This window comes from Heptranchias perlo, chromosome 20 (genome assembly GCF_035084215.1).
Source record: "Heptranchias perlo isolate sHepPer1 chromosome 20, sHepPer1.hap1, whole genome shotgun sequence".
NCBI lineage: Eukaryota > Metazoa > Chordata > Chondrichthyes > Hexanchiformes > Hexanchidae > Heptranchias > Heptranchias perlo.
The window spans coordinates 20,933,610-20,937,623 of record NC_090344.1 but is presented as its reverse complement, the minus strand read 5'-3'; the positions used below and the strand labels follow the sequence as shown (position 1 = coordinate 20,937,623).

Here is a 4,014-nt window from a genome sequence, read left to right as displayed (position 1 = left end):
CACTTTCTTTTCATTCCTCTTCTTTCGTTCTTTTTCTTTCTGCCTCCAGCACCTGTGTCCGTATCCTGTTTTTGTTCTCTCATGTGTCTCTGTTGGATGATCAAAAATTCAGACCCGCCGCTTCTTCTAGCTTTTTCTTCCTTCCACAATCATGATCCATTTCATTGAGACTTTACTGCGGCCTTGCCCACTCTAACATTTACTTTCACATTCTTACGCCTTTATGTTTGCTCGACATCGACCGATGTTTCTCGGGGGCACATGTTCCGTTCGCACCAATGTTCATTTGTGCCTTGAAACCAATCGATACATTTCGATCTCCGTGACTCTTCCAGAGACAAGCACGAAGAAAGCAGGGCTGGCATTCGGAAGGACAGCGGCATACTTTCCCGTAAAATTTCCATGGGGTATCTTGTGACACGTGGGATGTTAACTGAAGAACTGGGTTTTGTTTTCATGGTCGTTGGCGCTTTTCCCCGAGCAGTTGATGTGCGGGAGAGACGGGCGGCACGACATAGCTGCGAATGACGGCTGAAAGATGCAGTTTTGGCAATCTGGGCGGTGCAGTCAGGTCGGAAATGTTCCGCTTGATCTTAATAGGTCTGTGGAAATGTCCGATTGAAAAGGAATGAGGAGAAATGAGAAGAGCGAGAATGGTGAAAAAGTGTCGATTACAGGAAGTTGGCCGTGAGCGAAAGGTCCTTTGAATGTCCGGCGCGGAGGGGATTTTGTTCAGAAACGACAGACTTTAAAGCGCGTGGGGAAAGTGAAGTGCGAGCTTTGTCCTTGGGTCAAACTGGGTGTTTTCAGGAAAACAGAAATTGTGAAATTACAAAAATGAAAACAGAAAATGCTTGAAACACTCAGCTGGTCAGGCAGCGCCTGTGGAGAAAGAACCAGAGGGAAGGTTTCAGCCCTCCGAACTTTTTCATCAGAAATGGATAGATTGGTATGTAGAAGAGTAGCTGAACTGTCTAAGATGCTGGTGTCAATCTTTCGATCATGTGGGTTTGAATTCCCCCTCTGCCACATTTGGTGGAGCTGTTTATTTTGGCCGCCTCACCGAAAAATCTTCTTTCCAAAGAAGTGCGTTTCCGCATTGCTGGCTTACATCTGTTTGCACAAATCAGCAAAGTCTGAATTGCCACCCAAAATGTTTCTTGCACGGAGGTGTTGGGAGTGTAAGGGGTGATCCAGGTGAAGTGTCAATCAAAGTGCGCAATGGCCCCCTGGTAAACGAAGTATCTCTTATGGTGAGCATAAGATGAAAGATATGCACCATAATTATGAATTTCTTCTTTGCATCGCAGTAGGATTTATTATCAGGGAATGGACATGTGAAGGTCCATTTACGTCATGCTCCGGTCGCTTTGCATCGCCCCTGACACATAGATTAGAATCAGAGAAAGGTTACTGCATGGAAAGAGGCCATTCGGCACATCGAGTCCGTGCCGGCTCTCTGCAAGAGCAATCCAGCTGGACCCCACCGCCCCACCCCGCCCTTTCCCTGTCGCCCTGTATTTTTTTTTCGTTTCAAGTACTTATCCAGTTCCCTGTTGAAGGCCATGATTGAATCTGCCTCCACCACCCCTCGGGCAGTGCATTGCAGATCATAAACACTCGCTGTGTAAAAACGTTTTTCCTCATGTCACCTTTGGCTCTTTTGCCAAACACCTTAAATCTATGTCCTCTGGTCCCTGACCATTCCTCCAATGGGAACAGTTTCTCTCTATCTGCTCTGTCCAGATCCTTCATGATTTTGAATACCTCTATTAAATCTCCTCGCAACCGTCTCTATTCCAAGGAGAACAACCCCACCTTCTCCAGTCGATCCATGAAACTAAAGCCCCTCATTCATGGAATCTTTCCAGGAATCACCCACCATCAACATCCTGGTGATCACCATGAACCAGAAAGTTAACTGAACCAGCCATATCAATACTGTGGCGACAAGAGCAGGTCAGAGGTTGGATATTCTGCGCCGAGTAACTCACCTCCTGACTCCCCAAAGCCGTCCCACCATCTGCAAGGCGCAAGTCGGGGTTGTAATAGATTACTCATGTGATAGTCACCCACATGAAATATTAACTCTGTTTCTATATCGAAGGATTCTGCCTGACCTGCTGAGGAGATCCAGCATTTACTGTTTTCATTTCAGTTTGGCAACATAGCCAGTATTTCCATTTTGAATAATGGAGCTTGTGTGAGTTTCTGCATGTGACGAGGTGGCCGAGTGGTTAAGGCGATGGACTGCTAATCTATTGTGCTTTGCACGCGTGGGTTCGAATCCCATTCTCGTCGATGTTGTGTTCAATTTTGTTTCTTTCATTCAGTCCATCCAGAAGGTCGGGTCCCTTCCTTCTCGAAACGGCAAACGGAGGTTTTTGCATTGTTTGCTGAAATCAGCAACAGTTCCAACCAAGAAGTTGTTGAGATTGGAAGGTCGCGAAGAATCAAAGTGTACAGTCGTGTCATTGTAAAATGAGTAAATCTTATAGTCAACGTAAGAGAAACTTATGTACCATAATTATGATTTATGTCCGGATCATTCCGTGTCTGTGTCTGTTTGAAAGCGATGTGCTGTTATTCCCGGATCATTCCATGTCCCTATCTGTTTAAAAGGGATGTGCTGTAAGCCCCGGATCATTCCGTGTCTGTGTCCGTTTAAAAGGGTTGTGCTGTTTGTCCCGGATCATTCCGTGCTTGTGTCGGTTTAAATGGGATGTGCTGTCAGTCCCGGATCATTCCGTGTCTGTGTCTGTTTAAAAGGGATGTGCTGTCAGTCCCATATCATTCAGTGTCTGTGTATGTTTAAAAGGGATGTTCTGTCAGTCCCGGATCATTCCGTATCTGTTTCACCCGATTTTCTTGAAACCTTTTTCCTACTGAACTGAAATGAAGATCCTCTCTGGAGAAGAAGGTTCACCGCCTGCTGTTGAGATCAAATTCATTCTGCTGGGCTTCCATTCCAATCTCCGCACTCTATCCCCCATTCAGTCCCACCCCGCCTGGACGTTATAATCTGCGATATTCATAAAGGAATGGAGAAGCCGAATATCATGGTTATAATTTTTTGGCTCCACAACACTGAATATTATCAATTCCAACGATTCAGAAGGATTCATAGAATCGTAGAATCTTACAGCATAGAAGGAGTCCATTCGGCCATCGTACTTGTGCCGGCTATTTTTAGAAGACCTGTCCAAATTAGACCCACACCCCAGATTTTCCCCATAACCCTGCAAATTAGTGCTCTTCAAGTACATGTCCAATTGCCTTTTGAATGATCCTGTGGAATCTGCTTCCACCACCCTTGCAGGAAGTGCGTTCCTGATCTTAACAAACCCTCTGTGTGAAAAAAAATCTCTTAGATTCCTCTCTCGTTATTTTGCCAAATATTTAAATCTATGACCTTTGGTTACCGACCCACTTGCCAGAGGAAACAGTTTCTCCCTACTTGCTCTTTCAAAACCCCTCATTATTTTGAATACCTCTATTAGGTCTCCCGTTAACCTTTTCTGCTGTAAGGAGAATAATCCCAGCTTCTCCAATCTCTCCAAATAACTGAAGTCCCTCATCCCTGGTATCATCCAGGCCAACCTGCTCTGAATCCTCTTCAATCCCTTTTCATCCATTGTATAGTATGGTGCCCAGAAGTGTAAAATACATCCCAGCTGAGGCCTAATCAGTGATTTGTAAAGGTTTCGTGTGACTTCCATGTATTTAAATTCAGTGCCCCCATTTACAAAGCCAAATATCCCAACCGTTTTTTTAACTACCTTATCTACTTGCCCTGTTTTGTGAATATGCTCCCCAATGTCCCTCTGCTCTTGCAACCTCCCATAAATTGTTCCATTGAGATTATACTGTCTCTTCTTGTTCTTCTTCCAAAAGTGCATCACTTCACACTGATCGACGTTAAATCTGTCACGTGACTGCCCATTTGATCAGTCTGTCCATGTTCTCCTGAAGTCTGCTACTTTCTTCCTCACTATGTTCTCAGTTGCCAAGTTT

At 44.9% G+C, this 4,014-nt stretch overlaps 1 non-coding gene across 1 annotated transcript; it reads left to right on the top strand.

Annotated features, from left to right (window-relative positions):
* Window positions 1-2,219: 2,219 nt before the first annotated feature.
* On the top strand, window positions 2,220-2,301 carry trnas-gcu (transfer RNA serine (anticodon GCU)). Its single transcript has one exon. It is a non-coding gene; the product is annotated as a tRNA-Ser (tRNA).
* Window positions 2,302-4,014: the final 1,713 nt, after the last annotated feature.